At 40.7% G+C, this 16,187-nt stretch overlaps 1 pseudogene; it reads left to right on the top strand.

Annotated features, from left to right (window-relative positions):
• LOC121923057 overlaps window positions 1–16,187 on the top strand; it is a 47,138-nt pseudogene that overhangs the window by 23,725 nt on the left and 7,226 nt on the right.

Raw genomic sequence — 16,187 nt, 5'->3', positions numbered from 1 at the left:
CTGTGGGACCCCACTGGTCACTTCTCTCCAGGCTGAAAAAGAGCCATTGTTGAGCATGATTTAATCAAATGGGAGGACCAAATACCGAAATTAAGATCTGACAAAGAACTAGAAGAAAAGGGTGATAAATGCTCAGGGTTTCCATATAGAGAGCGTAAAGAAAGATTTAAGATAGATTTAAAATTAGAAGGCATCACCAATATTGACAATGAATTGGATGAAATTATTTTAAAATCAAACAAATCTACAATTTCTAAACTATATTCTTTATTATTAAAAAGAGAATCTGAAGATGAAATTACAAACAAAAGCATGATTAAATGGGCTAGGAATATAGGTCATCCTATCAAATTAGAAAATTGGGAAAGATTATGGGGTCGGGATGTAAAGTTCACATTATCAATGGATGTAAGGAAAAATGTATATAAAATGATCCACCGATGATGGTACCTCTCTCCAAACAAGATAACAAAAATTAACAAAAAGAAAAAAGAAAACTGTTGGAAATGTCATAGAAGAGTTGGATCATTATATCATATATGGTGGACCTGCAAAAAAGTAAGCGTATACTGGAAAAAAAGTTCATAACATTATTCAAACAATCTTACATATCCAAATTAAATTCAAGCCGGAAACTTTTTTTATTAAACATAATTGAAGAAAGGGAGGAAAGAAAACATTTTAAAATCATATTATATTTAATAATTGTGGCAAGGATAACATATGCAAAGAACTGGAGAGATAGAGAGGCACCATCGATGGATGACTGGTTAAAGAAATTGCTGTTTAACGAAAGGAAATTGGTTTGAAAAAACTAATAAAGAGTGGGATGCACTAATTGTATTTTGCAAGGAATATTGGTCATAGGATAGTAACGTTGAAATGTTTAACACAAATTATATAAGAGGTGTGATAATATAACGTAGTAATAATCAGCCTTTATCTGTATGTGTAAATGTAGGAAATTTTATGTCATTAGAATTAGACAACTGGTAAGAAGAAGAGGACAGACACTTGAAAGAGTCGAAATGTAAGATGATGATGTATAAGATTATATTGATATGATAAATGGATATTATACACAATGGGAAAAGGAAATAAGTGTAGAAAGTCTTTATTGGGAAAATGTTAACTTAAATTAGTAGTAATTCTGTCTGATGATCTAACATACAATCCTATATCAGTATTCTATAGAGCCCTCATACCAAAAATAATAGTAAGGAGAAACTGAAAGTATATAAGTGTTATCATGTACAGGCTATGATATAAGAAACAAGTATGTAAAAGTTTAATACATACACTTTTAAACACAGATTAGACTTGCTGAGTATAGCAAATATATCTGACTGTTTGAGAGAAAAGGAATTATAAAGAATAGCTCAATTAAGTGCCAAACGAAATAAATACAAGTAAAGAGGGGAAAGGGGGGGGGGAGTTTGAACAAAGGTAAAACGAGAAAGAGGTGCGAAGAAGGACTGAAGATAAATGTATGCAAACGCAGAATAATTTTTTGTGTAAGACAACTTGATACAATACCTTGATATATTGTATTACAATGTATTGTATTATAATGAAATATAATGTAGAATGTAGTTGGTAAGCACTGAAATAATAATAATAATAATAATAATAATAATAATAATAATAATAATAATAATAATAATAATAAAGATTGCTATTTCTAACAGCAGCCGATGTGACTGGATTCCTCTCCGCCTTGGTCTCTCCCACAGAAGCTGAAATGATTCCACTAACAAGGACTCAGTCGCCTCCTCCTCTTTGTGGTGCATCTGAACCAGATCAGGTAAGGAGAAGGAATCCTGGAACAAGAGGACTGGAGCAGCTTGGGTTCCTCTTTTCCCAGATCACATCCTTCTCAGCGCTAGTGGAGAACTTTGTTTCAGTTTACTTTGGATTTTTAAAAATTGTAAAAACATGCAAACTTCTTCTCTAGGTTTGAAGCCCTGTGTCTTCAGCCTTCTTATTCTTGAGTTAGAGTTGCTCTCCTTTTTCTCTGAACTTTCTCTTGAGCCCAAAAGGGGAGTTGATAGATATTCCGATCCTCTTTCCTTGGTCCAGAACAAATCCCTCTCCCTTTGTGTCCAGCAGCTGGCATTCAGAGGGAGGCTACTGGAGCTTCTGGAGCTGCCAAGGAACCAGCAGAACCAGGGCCATCGTTTGCCTCTACAAGGAAGATGGCCAATGCCACTCAGGGATGTTTCAGGCAGGGGTGGGGAAATTGCTTTTAATGCCAGTTTTCAGGTAATATTTAGCTCAGAATTGGAGAACATAAGAATTTTATTGGCCACGTATGAAGATTGTATCTGGTATCTCTTTGTAGATAAACCTACTAGGACCTTAGGCCATGAATGATTTACGTCCCATGGACCTTCTCTCATATTGTTGTATTATTAATTTATTTATTATTAATCTTTTAAAATTTGTTATATCCATACCCTGCACAGACAATTTATATCCTGTTTGTTTTCAAATTGGCTGGAAACCAGCCAGACCCTCAGCAGTTGACTCTCCAGTCCCTCTCTAGCACCTTTAACATATCCTCCAACATTTCACACATGCAAACTGCCACATGTGTGCCCAGGGAACAGCAGACTGTTGTTAAGATGGCAAAGGTTATTGCTGAAGAAGTACATATGCAGCCATTTAAAGAGGCTGCAGTCACTGGCTTTTCCCAGACTGTACTGGGAAGGGCAAGATTTGGCCCCATCTTTCTTTTCCCCTTCACTGAGTTGTAGCTGTGTGCCTTCAGGTTATTTCCAACTGATGAAAATTCAAAAGACAACCTATCACAGAGGTTTCCTGTTCTGGGGGAGTGTTTCCCTTTGCCTTCCTCTGAAACTGAGAGAGTGTGACTTGCCCTAGGTCATGCATTGGGGTTCCATGGCTTAGTGGGGATTCAAACCCTGGTCTCCAGAATCCTAATCCAACACTCAAACCACTACACTATGGTGATGGAGTTAATGGAGTGCAAACTCCTTTTGCACTTTGAACTAAGTTTGCAGCAATTGAAGTATTCAATCATAGAGTTGGAAGAGACCACAAGGGCCATCCAGTCCAACCCCCTGCCATGCAGGAAATCCAAATCAAAGCATCCCGTAAGTATGATGAGAACAAAGCAATAGCAATAGCTACTACATTTCTATACTGCTTTTCAGATCACTTAAGCACTCCCTAAGAGGTTTACAGTGTGTAAGCTAATGGGAGGAGGAAACTGGGTCATTTTAATTGAAAAAGTGGACAAAAGAGAACTAATTGGCAATGTCCCTGCCAAATTGGAGGGTGATATACCGTAAAATTCCACAAGTTTCCCCCCAAAACTGAAAAAATAAATAAAATAAACCAGAAACAGCAGCTGAAAAGTGTCCAGCGTGGCATTTGGAAGTGAGCCAGCATCATCCCTCCTGGCATACTGAAATGCCCACGTTTCACCTGCCAACCCCATCTGCAGTTGCCTACCCTGGTTCAAATCCTGAAGCATAAAACCTTTGGCATTTTCCCCCTCAGTTGTGATGTAATGTTTCTTTAAAGCCAGCCTCCTTTTACTGAAGCTGTAGAGTATGTCATGGACTAAGGCTCCTGTGTTATCAGAACTTGTTCACAATGATCATGCTGGTGTTGGCAGAAGAACCAGTCTCACTTCAGCTGCCTATAAGACTTCTTTGTATTTTATACTTTATATATAGAGAGGGGATTTATTGCAGTCTCTAAAGACCAGAGTAACTGCAGCCTCCCAGAGAACATTTTTTGTAACCACTCCCAGACTGTGGAATGGCCTGCCGGAGGAGATCCATCAAATCACCAGCTTAGACAGCTTCAAAAAAAACTGTAAAGATGGATCTCTTCTGGCAGGCCTTTCCTGAATAGAATGACACAGCTACAAATGAATGCTCCCCACTCTATGTATGTATGTATTATGCTACCACTTGGCCCATTAGATTGTTGTTATTAATAGTTTTTAACAGACTAACTTTAAAATGTAATATATGTAATTCTTTTTTAAAGCGGCTAAGACATAGTTTTGTATATGTAGTATATATTCTATATGGGTTCTGTTTTAAATATGTAAGCCGCTTTGATTGCCTTTGTAGCAGAAATTGCCACAGTCAGCAGCCATCTTGATGCCAGTGTGAGCAAGAACCTTTTTCTTCTGTCTTTAGGGCCTGGTGACTTTTGAGGAGGTGGCCGTGTCTTTCTCCCAGGAGGAGTGGGCCCTGTTGGATCCTGACCAGAGAGCCCTGCACAGACAGATCATGGCAGAGATCAGTGGGATCATGGCCTCTCTTGGTAAGGATCTCTCTTTCCCTGGATGCTTTCTATTTTAAAATTCATTTATGTATAAAATACTAACATTAACAGCTACAATACTTTGAAGTGATTCAGCCCAAATGGAAAAGGGATGAGCCCTTGAAGGTCATGGAGGAAACCTGTGGGATTATGGGCTGTCTTTCTCTTGTTGATTATCATTTCCATTCTAAAATGTAGTGGTGGGATTGTGTGCTTCTGTGAGGCAAGAGGCTATGCTGATGCAGCACAGTGGTAGTAGGGTTCAAGACAGAAAGGCTTTTGCTGAAGAGGCAGGCGAAATGTGCCAAAAGCTAGCAGGCAGCAGCAGTAGTGTGTGTGGCAGGGTTACACTTGATGGAGGATCTTTTAGAGACTGAAGAGCAGAGGACAAGTTCAAGTAGTGCTGTGTCTAAGGATGCAACTGGACTCATGCTTAAAGGATGTTCAGCTGCTGACCTGTACAGAGATGAAAATCCAAAACTGCACAACATCAGTAGGAAAAGAGGGAGACCGCATTAAATGTGGATTGATTCAACCCAGGAAGCCATGGCCCTGACTTTGCAAGACCCCCCAGGGCTGTTGATGCCTGGAGCTTTTGGAGGTCTCTCATTCATGGAATCACCAGAGGTTGACTTCATGTCAGAGAACAAAATGAACAACAAAAGAAAAATAACAGCAGAAACATTGCTTTGTAGTGGGAATAGTGTCTCAACTAAGCTCCTTAAGGGGAACAGGTGTCACTTTGAATGCCCTCTACCCCACACACCACATATTTTCCCAGTCACACACCTGGAAGCAGTGTTGTGTAAGGACGTGTCTTGTACTTCGTTGAACAATGAACTTTAAATCACATAGAAAACATATCCAGGGATCGCCATGTTGACCATGTCAGAGCACAAAGCACTCTGGTCCAGAAAATGCCATGGATGTGACCACGGGGGAACTGGGACAAAGATGATGGGGTTACCAGAGTTCAGGTAGCAGCCATCAAGAGTCAGCATTTGAAGAGCTGTGAGTCATAGGAAGCTGATGACACAGGCACAGGAGGTGAAACCAACAGGCTTCAATTCTGCAATGTCACAGCTGTCAGGTGACAGGAAACCGGGTGACACCTCAGGAGCGAGAAGGGCTCAAAAACCCCAAGAGGAAAAGTGTATATAAGGGAGAGGGATGAATACTCTGTGTGGTGGAGTTTGTATAGTGGCGTCTGGCTGAGCAGTTTGATTGTATGAATGTAAATATCTGAGCCTGACGATTTAAAGCCTCTTTGTGAGTAACTGCCTGTCCAGCAATTCTTTATCAAGGCAGAAGCAGCAGTTGCATGGGAGCTGAAAATCACAATCACAACACAGTGCAGTTCCAGTTTAAAAGTTTAAAAAAACCAGTTTTATCTTTGTTTAAGTAGAAACCTCAGTAAAGTCGTAGTCCATTGGTTCTCTCTTTCCCCTGTGACAGATAAAATGCAGTGTTTTCACATCCAGAAAACATATACAGGGATAGCTGTATAGCAAAGTGAGTATGATCAAAAATCCACAAAACAATGGGGCTTGACAGCTGCCCCTGGAAGCACCAGATCAAGGACATGGCAACCGCACACCATAGCCCTGATCTGGCCTTTCCATTGTCCCAGGAAAAAAAGCTGCAAAAAGCAGCTCCTTTTTGCGCAGTGGAAAAGGAGACCTAGCTGCCGTGGTGGCGGCTTGTCTCCTCTTTTTCAGCGCAATGTGTATAAACGCTGCGACGAAGACGCAGTGTGATGCTGCCTGCTGTGTGGTTGCTTGGGCAGCATCACACCGGTGTGGGGGTAGAGTTGGGTGGATTATGTGCCACCGCCACACCCCAACCCTGTCCCCATGCCGGCTCTTTATACCCATCTATACAACCCCAATTATTTATATAGTATGATCCCTGATATTTCTGGTTCAGGTTGTCCATAGACTCATGCTGGAAGACCTCCAGAGGTGGCATCTCTAGGCATCTACTGGTCCTCCAGCATGACTCTATGGTGGAATGGAGGTTCTTAAGGTGAAATATAGGCTATCAGATAGTCTGGACCTACAGCGTAAGAGGGAGCATAGCATCTCCTCTTTTGTTCTGATGATTCATTTGTTTTGATGATTGTTTGACTTTAATCCATTTCCCATACTTTGAAATTATTTTCTGTTTTTTTTTCTTCACAGCAGATAACTGGAGGCAAACATATGTATGTACTAAGTATGGAAGTTGTTCTAAGCAAACACTGGAACTCACTAAGCAAGCACAACATTCAGAAGAGGAAGGTTACATCAGAGAGAAGCCCTACAAACACAATGCATCTGCAAAATATTTTCCTGAAAGTACGGCACTTGTGCCTTGGAAGAGGCCCCACAGTGTAAAGCAACACTTTAGGTATGAAATATCTCTGAAAGGTTTTGATTATAAATTGTACAGTGTGAACCACCAAGAAGCTCACACAGTAAGGAAACCACACAAATGCTGGAACTGTGGGAAATGCTTTGCATATAATTCACTACTTATGGCACATTTGAAAGTGCACAGAGATTTTGTGAGCCACTGGATAAACCACACAGGAGAGAAATGGTATGAATGCCAGCAGTGTAGAAAATGCTTTGTTCAGATGTCAGACCTTGTGAGACATCAGAGAGTCCACACAGGAGAGAAACTGTACACATGCCAGCAGTGTGGGAAAGGTTTTGCTCACAATTCAGTCCTTTTGTCCCATCAGAGAGTCCACACAGGAGAGAAACCATACACATGCCAACAGTGTGGGAATGGTTTTGCTCACAAATCATACCTTGTGAGGCACCTGAGAGTCCACACAGGAGAGAAACCATACAAATGCCAGCAGTGCGGGAAATGCTTTGCTCGCAAGTCAGATCTTGTGTTCCATCAGATAGTCCATGCAGGAGAGAAACCATACACATGCCAGCAGTGTGAGAAATGCTTTGCTCGCAAGTCAGCTCTTGTGAGACACCAGAGAGTCCACACAGGAGAGAAACCATACGTATGCCAGTGGTGTGGGAATGGTTTTGCTCAAAAGTCAGCTCTGGTGAGACACCAGACATTCCACACAGGAGAGAAACCATACACATGCCAGCAATGTGGAAAAGGTTTTGCTTACAAGTCAGATCTTGCGAAGCATCAGAGGGTGCACATAGGAGAGAAACCATACACATGCCAGCAGTGTGGGAAAGGTTTTGCTTACAAATCAGATCTAGTGAAGCATCAGACAGTTCACACAGGAGAGAAACCATACACATGCCAGCAGTGTGGGAATAGTTTTTCTCGGCAGTCAACCCTTGTGTCCCACCAGAGAGTGCACACAGGAGAGAAACCATACACATGTCAACAGTGTGGGAAAGGTTTTGCTTACAAGTCACATCTTGTGAGGCACCAGGTAGTCCACACAGGAGAGAAATCATACATGTGCCAGCAGTGTGGGTATAGTTTTTCTCAGCAGTCAGCCCTTGTGAAGCATCAGAGATTACACACAGGAGAGAAACCATAAAAATGCCACCAGTGGGGGAGATACGCCATCCAGTCCCAACCCCACGGCAATGCAGGAATCCAAATCAAGCATCCCTGACAGATGGCCTCCAGCCTCTGTTTAAATACCTCCAAGGAAGAGACTCCACTACACTCCGAGGAAGTGCGTTCCAACTGTCGACAGGGCCCTTACTGTCAGGAAATTCTACCCTAATGTTCAGATGGAATCGCTGTTCCTGGGCTTGCATCCATGGTTCCTTCCGGTCCTGTTTCTGACCAGCAGAAAACAAGCTTGCGCCCTCTTGCACATGACATCCTTTCAAATATTAAACAGGGCTAATCATATTCTCACCTCGTAACATTCTCGTTCTCCAGGCGTAAACACCCCAGCTCCCTGAGGTCCGTCCCTCATAGGGCAAGGTTTCCAGACCTGTCAATCACAGTTTAGAGTCACCTCCCTCTGGACACCTCCAGTTTATCAATGACTTTTGAATTGTGGTGCCCAGATGGACACAATATTCCAGGTGGAGCCTGACCAGAGCATAGAGTACATGGACACAATTACTGACTCGCTTGATCTAACACTAGACTTTTATTGTCAGCCTAAAATTGGGCATTGGCCTTGTTAGCTGCTGCATCGCAGCTGTTGACTCCATTGCAATTTATCGGCTACGTGGACTCCTAGATCCCTTTTCACAACAACGTAGTTTTAAATTCAAGGCCATGTTCGCCCATTCTATATCTGTGTATTGCATTTTTCCACCCGAAGTGCAGTAGCCTGGCATTTCTCCCTGTTGAATTTCATTTGGTGAGCTTTGGGCCCAAGCTTCTAGTCTATTCAGGTAATTTTGAATGTTGATCCTGTCCTCTGGGTAAGTAGCCTATTCCTACCTAAAAATTTGTTGTCATCTCAAATTTGGATGAAGTATGCTCTAATGGCTGTCCTCCAGGTCATTGATAAGAGTTGAAATAAGCCTGGCCGCAGGACAGAAGCTCTGGTGGGAACACCCTGGTCAACCTTTCTCTCCGGCGGAAAAGGCCATTGTTTGGGCATGATAATCAAATGGGAGGACCAATACCAAATTAAGATTCTGCAAAGAACGAGAAGAAAGGGTTATAAATGCGCAGGGTTCCATAAAGAAGCGGTAGAGAAAGATTTAAGATAGATTTAAAATTGAAGGCTCAATCACCAATATGGACAATGAATTGGAGAAAGTATTTTAAAAATCAAAAATGACAATTGCCTAAAATATTCTTATTATTAAAAGAGATCTGAAGATAAATTACAAACGAAAGCATGATTAAATGGGGCTAGGGGGGAGATAGTCCTCCTATCAAATTAAAAATTGCGAAAGATTATGGGGTCGGGATGTAAAGGTCACATTATTCATGGATGTAAGGTAAAATTGTATTAAAATGAGCCACCGATGATGGTACCAGTTATCTCCAAACAAGATACAAAATTACCAAAATAAAAAGTAAACTGTTGGAATGTCATAGAAGAGTTGTATCATGTATATCATATTGGTGGCCTGCAAACGTAAGTGTTACTGAAAAAGTTCATAACTTAATTCAAACAATCTTACATATCCAAATTAAATTCAACAAGCCGGAAACTTTTTTTATTAAACATAATTGAAGAAAGGGAGGAAGAAAACATTTTAAAATCAATTAGTAGGTTATAATTGTGGCAAGGGATAACATATGGCAAAGAACCTGGAGAGATAGAGAGGCCAACCCACGATGGATGAATGGTTAACAGAAATTGGGGCTGTGTGTTATAAAACGAAAGGAATTGTTGGAAAAAACTAAATAAAGAGTGGGAAATGCACTACTTGTAATTTTTTTTGCAAGGAATATTGGTCTAGGATATACGTTGCAATGTTTAACAACAATTAATAAAGGAGGGTATAATATACTAGTTAATCAGCTTGATCGTGTATGTGTAAATGGAGGAAATTTTATGTCATTAGAATTAGACAACGGGTAAGAAGAGAGAGGACAGACACTTGAAGAGTCGAAATATAAGATGAGGATGTATAAGATTACATTGATATGATAAATTGATAATTAGTACACATGTAAAAGGAAGAAGTGTAGAAAGTCTTATTGGGAAATGTTAAACTTAAATTAGTGTAATTCTCTGTCTGATGATCTAACATACAATCCTATAAATCAGTATGACCTAATAGACCCTCATAACCAAAAATAAGAGTAAGGAAAACTGAAAGTATATAAGGTTTATCATTTACAAGGCGTATGATAAAAGAAACAAGTATGGTAAAAGCGTTTAATCATACATCGTGTAAACACAGAGTTAGACGTGGCTGATATACAAATATATCTGACGTTTGAGAGAAAGAGGAATTATAAAGAAAGCTCAATTAGTGCCACGAAAATAATGCAAGTAAAGAGGGAAAGGGGGGGGGGGAGTTTTGAACAAAGGTAAACTAGAAAGAGGTGCGAAGAAGGACTGAAGATAAAATGTATGCAAACGCAGAATATTTTTTGTGTAAGACAACTTGATACAATACATTTGATATAATTGTATTACAAGATTGTATTAATAATGAAATATAATGTAAAGAATGTATTGGTAGCACTGAAATATAATAATAATAAGTATAATAAAATAATAATAAATATAATAAGAATAATACTAGATAATAAAGATTGCTATTTCTACAGCATCCGAGTGACGCTGGGATTCCCTCTCTCCGCCTTGGTCTCTCCGCACAAAGCTGAAATGATTCTATCCACTAACAAGATTCGTCAGTCGCCTCCCCTCCCTCTTTTGTGCATCTGAAACAGATCAGGTCAAGGATAAGGAATCCTGGAACAAGAAGGACTGGAGCAGTTGGGTTCCCCTCTTATTTCCCAGATCACATCCTTCTAGCGCTGAGTGGAGAACTTTGTTTCAGTTTTACTTTGGATTTTTAAAAATTGTAAAAACATGCAAACATTCTTCGCTAGGTTGAAGCCCTGTTCTTCAGACTTCTTATTCTTGAGTTAGGAGGTGGCTCATCCTTGTGTCTCCTAACTTTCTCTTGACCCAAAAGGGGAGTTGATATGATATTCCGATCCTCTTTCCTTGTCCAGACAAATCACTCTCCCTTTGTGTCCAGGCAGCTGGGCAGTCAGAGGGAGGCTAATGGAGCTTCGAGAGCTCCAAGGAACCAGCAGAACCAAAGGGCAATCGTTGGCCCCTACAAGGAAGAGGCCAGCCACTCAGATGTTTCAGGCAGGGGTGGGGAAAATTTCTTTTAATGCCAGTTTTCATCAGGTAATATGAGCTCAAATTGGAGAACATAAGAAGTTTATTGGCCACAGGATGAAGATTGTCACTGGTATCTCTTTGTAGATAAACCTACTAGGACCTAGGCCATGAAATGATTTTACGTCCAATGACCTTCTCGCATATTGTTGTAAAAATTATAATTTATTTATTAGTATCGTTTTAAAATTTGTTATATTCCATACCCCTGCACATGACCAATTTAAATATACTGTGTTGTTTTAAAATTGGCTGGAAACGCAGCCAACCCTCAGCAGTTGACTCTCCAGTCCCTCTCTAAAGACTAGCACCGTTACCATATCGCCAACATTTCACACATGCAAAACTGCCACATGTGTGCCAGGGAACAGCAGACTGTTGGTTTAAGATGGCAAGGTATTGCTGAAGAAGTACATAGGCAGCCATGTAAAGAGGCTGCAGTCCTGCCTTTTTCCCAGACAGTACTGGGAAGGAGGCAGATTTGGCCCCATACTTCTTTTCCCCCTTCACTGAGTTGTAGCTGTGGTGCCTTCAGGGTTATTTCCAACTGATGAAAATTTCAAAATACTAAGAGAATAATACTAATAATATAATACTATAATATTGTATTTGTAGACCGCCCTCTGGCAAACAATCCGGCGTTCACACAGTAAAATATACAAAATGACGATTACAAACACTTTAATAGCCCTCCCCCCTTAAGACAGTCTTAAATAGTATAACATATTAAAAATATTAATATCAAGGATGAAACAAAGCAATTAAAACTAAAACAGATATCCCTCTGTGGATCCCGCAACCATCTCGACGATGGGCCACGGGAGAATGAGGAATCAGGAACCTGGGAACCGGCCGGATGGTTAATCTGGAAAGCCTGCGAAGAGATCCGTCTTGACCGACTTTTTTAAAAGCTGTCTAATGAATTTAAGCTGACGGATCTATCCGGCAGGTCGTCCAGATTTGGAACAACCTATCACAGAGGTTTCCTGTTCTTGGGGAAGTGGTCCCTTTTGCCTTCCTCGGAAACGAGAGAGTGTGACTCCCTAGGTCATGCATTGGGTCCATGGATTAGTGGGGATTCAACCCTGGTCTTCAGACCTAATTCCACCCCAAAACCACTACAACTATGGGTGATGAGTTTAAATGAAGTGCAACTCCTTTTTGCACTTTGAACTAAGTTTGAAGCAATTGAAAGATTCAAATCATAGAGTTGGAAGAGGATACCACAAGGGCCATCCAGTCCAACCCCCATCCATTCATGAAATCCGAAATCAAAACATCCCGTTTTTTTAATTATGATGAGAACAAGGCAATAGCAATACTGACCTACTTTCTATACTGCTTTTCATATCACTATAAGGCACTCCCTAGATGTGTACACTGTGTAAGCTAAGTTGAGAGGAAAACTGGGTCATTTTAATTGAAAAGTTGACAAAGAGAACTAATTGACATGTCCCTCGCCAAATGGAGGGTGATAATACACGTAAAATATGTTCCACAAGTTTCCCCCCAAAACTGAAAAAATAATAAAATAAACCAGAAACAAACAGCACGAAAAGGTGTCCACATGGCAGTATTGTAAGTTACAGCATCATCCATCCTGCATATTCCCACAGTTCACATGCCAACCCAATCTGCGTTGCCTACCCTAACCCCTGGTTCAAATCCTGAAGCATAAAACCTTTTGGCCATTTTCCCCCTCAGTGTGTGATGTAATGTTTCTTTAAAAAGAAGGAAGGCCAGCCTCCTTTTACGAAGCTGTAGATTAGGTCATGGACTAAGGCTCCTGTGTGTATCAGAACGTGTTTCACAATGATCAATGCTGGTGTTGGAAGAAGAACCAGTTCTCACTTCGCTGCCTATAAGACTGCTTTGTATTTTATACTTTATATATATAGAGAGGGGAAGTTATTGCAGTCCTCTAAAGAGCCAGACTAACGGCAGCCTCCCAGAGAACATTTTTTGTAACCACGCCCGACTGTGGAATGGCAGGCCGGGAGATCCATCAAATAACCAGCTAGACAGCTTCAAAAAAACTAAAGAGGGATCTCTTCGGGCAGCCCTTTCTGAATAGAAGGACACAGCACAGCAAAATGAATCTCCCCACTCTATGTATGATGTTTATGCCTACCACTGGCCCATTAGATGGTTGGTTATTAAGAGTTTTTAACAGACTAACTTTAAATTGAATATATGTAATTCTTTGTTAAAGCGGCTAAGCAGAGTTTTGTATATGTAAAGTATATTTCGTATATGGGTGCTGTTTTAAATTAGGTAAGAAGCCGCTTTGATTGCTTTGTCAGCACTGACATTTTGCCCACAGTCCCAAGCAGCGCATCTTGGATGCCAGTGTGGAGCAAGAACCGTTTTTTCTTTTGGCTGTCTGTTAGGGCCGTGGTGCCTTTTGAGGAGGTGGCCGTGGTCTTTGCCTCCCAGGAGGAGTGGGGCCCTGTTGGATCCTGACCAGAGAGCCCTGCACATAAGACAGGATCATGGCAGGAGATCAGTGTGGGATCTGTGCCTCTCTGTGTAAGGATCTCTCTTTCCCTGGATGCTTGCTATTTTATGGGAAATTCATTTATTTTGTATAAAATCTAACATTAAACAGTCTCATACTTGGAAGTTGATTTTCAGCCCAAATGGAAAAGTGGATGAGCCCTTGAAGGTCATGGAGGAACCTGTGGGATTATGGGCTGTCGTGGTAAGGCTTTCTGCTTGTTTGATTAATCCATTTTCATGTCTAAAATGGTAGTGGTGGGATTGTTGGTGCCTTCTGTGAGGCAAGAGGTCTATGCTTGATGCAGAGCAAGTGGTAGTGTAGGTTTCAAGAAGAAGGCTTTGTGCTGAAGAGGCAGTCGAAATGTGGCCAAAAGCTAGCAGGCAGCAGCAGTATGTGTGTGGTGGCAGGTAGTGCACTTGATTGAGTAGGTCTTTTTGAGAGACTAGAAGAGCAGGGAGGACAAGTTTCAAGTAGTGCTGTATGCTAAGGATGCAATTGGACTCAAATTGGCTTAAATGGATGTTGCATCTGCTGAACTTGTACAGAGATGAAAATTCCAAACGGGGGGGGGGGTGCGACAGACAATCAGTAGGAAAAGAGGGAGACGCGCTGATTAATTTGGATTTTGATTTCAACCCAGGAAGCAGGGCCCGTGAGTTTTGCAAGACACCCCCAGGCGTGTTGATGCCTGGAAGGCTTGTGTGGAGGTCTCTCATTCATGGGAATCACCAAGGTTGACTTAATGTCTAGAGTAACAATGAACACAAAAGAAAAATAACAGCAGAAGAACATTGCTTTGTAGTGGGAAGATGGTCTCAACTAAGCTCCTTAAGGGAACAGGTGGTCACTTTGTAATGCCCTCTAACCCCACACACCACATAGTTTTCCCAGTCACACACCTGGAAGCATGTTGTGGTAAGGAACGTTGTCTTGTGACTTCGATCAGTTGAACAATGGGAACTTTAGAATCACATAGAAACATATGCAGGGGATCGCCATGTTGACCATGTCAGAGCACAAAGCACTCTGGTCATAAAATGCCATGGGATTGTGACCACGGGGGAACTGGGACAGATGAGGGGGTTCCAGAGTTCAGGGTAGGCAGCCATCGAAGAGTCAGCATTTTGGAAGAGGCTTGTGAGTCATAGGAAGCTGGAACTGAACAGGCACAGAGGTGGAAACCAACATGCTTCTTAATCTTCTCTTGTCAAGGCTGAACAGCCCCAGTTTTTCCTCATAAGGCATGATTTTCAGAACCTTCACCATTTTGGTCGCCCTCTTCTGGACATGCTCCAGTTTCTCAACATCGTTTTTGAATTGTGGTGTCCAGAACTGGACACAATATTCCAGGTGGGGTCTGACCAAAGCAGAATAGAGTGGCACTATTACTTCCCTTGATCTACTTGGACTCCTAGATCCCTTTCACCGCTATGATCTCTGGAATAGTGATATATAAATAAAATAAATTATTATTAAATTATTATTATGGTTTCCTTAAGCCAGTTGTTCCCCATCCTATATCTGTGCATTTCATTTTTGCTAACTATCGTATATACTCGACTATAAGTTGACCTCATATATAAGTCGAGGACAAGTTTTGGGGCCAAAATTATTGATTTTGCTATGACCTGTGGATAAGTCGAGGATAAAATTTAGGGGCATGCAGCAATGGATCTAAAAGATGAAGCAAAGCAAAACAATGTCATAGAACTTACAAAAATCCAGCAGATATAACTCTTTGTGCTTACTCTTAAAGCTGGATGGATTTGAGAGTAGAGGGGATTGGTGCTTCACATATTATACTCCTTCTTTTAAATAAATATTAAGATACAATATTTACATTGGCCCATGGATAAGTCTCCTCAGGTTTTTTGGGTCCATTTTTTGACCTAAATTTCTAGACTTATACAGTACATGAATATATACAGTACGTACATTATGTTAGATTTCTCTGTGTTGAGATTCATTTTGTTAGTTTTGTTCTAGCTTTCTAATCTATTAAGCTCATTTTCATTTTGATCCTGTCCTCTGGGGTCTTGGCTATTCCTCCTAATTTGGTATCATCTGCAATTTTGATAAGCATGCCCTCTATTCTTTCATCTAAGTCATTGATAAAGATGTTGAATAGCACTGGACCTAGGACAGAACATTGTGGGACCCCACTGGTCATTTCTCTCCAGGATGAAGAGGAGCCATTGCTCTGCACCATTTGGGTTCATTCAGTCAATCAATTACAAATCTATTTAATAATTGCATTGTCTAATCCTCACTTTAGTCATCTTGGCTTCTAGGGAGGGGTCCGACTTGACCTATTATGGATTGTGGATTGGATAACACTTAAAGACAAAAAATTATTACATTTAGAAGGGTTCAATAAAATTTACGGATGGCATGGATATTTATGGTACAAGAGATTAGCTGTTAATAAAGAATTTGAAAATCATGTAATCAGAAAATCATTATTACTAGTATGGAATAAAATTAAAGGTAAATTTTATAATCAAATACCAAGTTGGGCTTCATCACGTGAGGCATGGAAGTTAGAAATAGTGACATCCTCAAGAAATCCCCTAAGATATTATAGAATCATAGAATCATAGAATCGTAGAGTTGGAAGAGACC

This window comes from Sceloporus undulatus, chromosome 2 (genome assembly GCF_019175285.1).
Source record: "Sceloporus undulatus isolate JIND9_A2432 ecotype Alabama chromosome 2, SceUnd_v1.1, whole genome shotgun sequence".
In the NCBI taxonomy this organism is placed as follows: domain Eukaryota; kingdom Metazoa; phylum Chordata; class Lepidosauria; order Squamata; family Phrynosomatidae; genus Sceloporus; species Sceloporus undulatus.
Note: the sequence above shows the minus strand (reverse complement) of the source record. Positions and strands in the feature narration are given on the sequence as shown.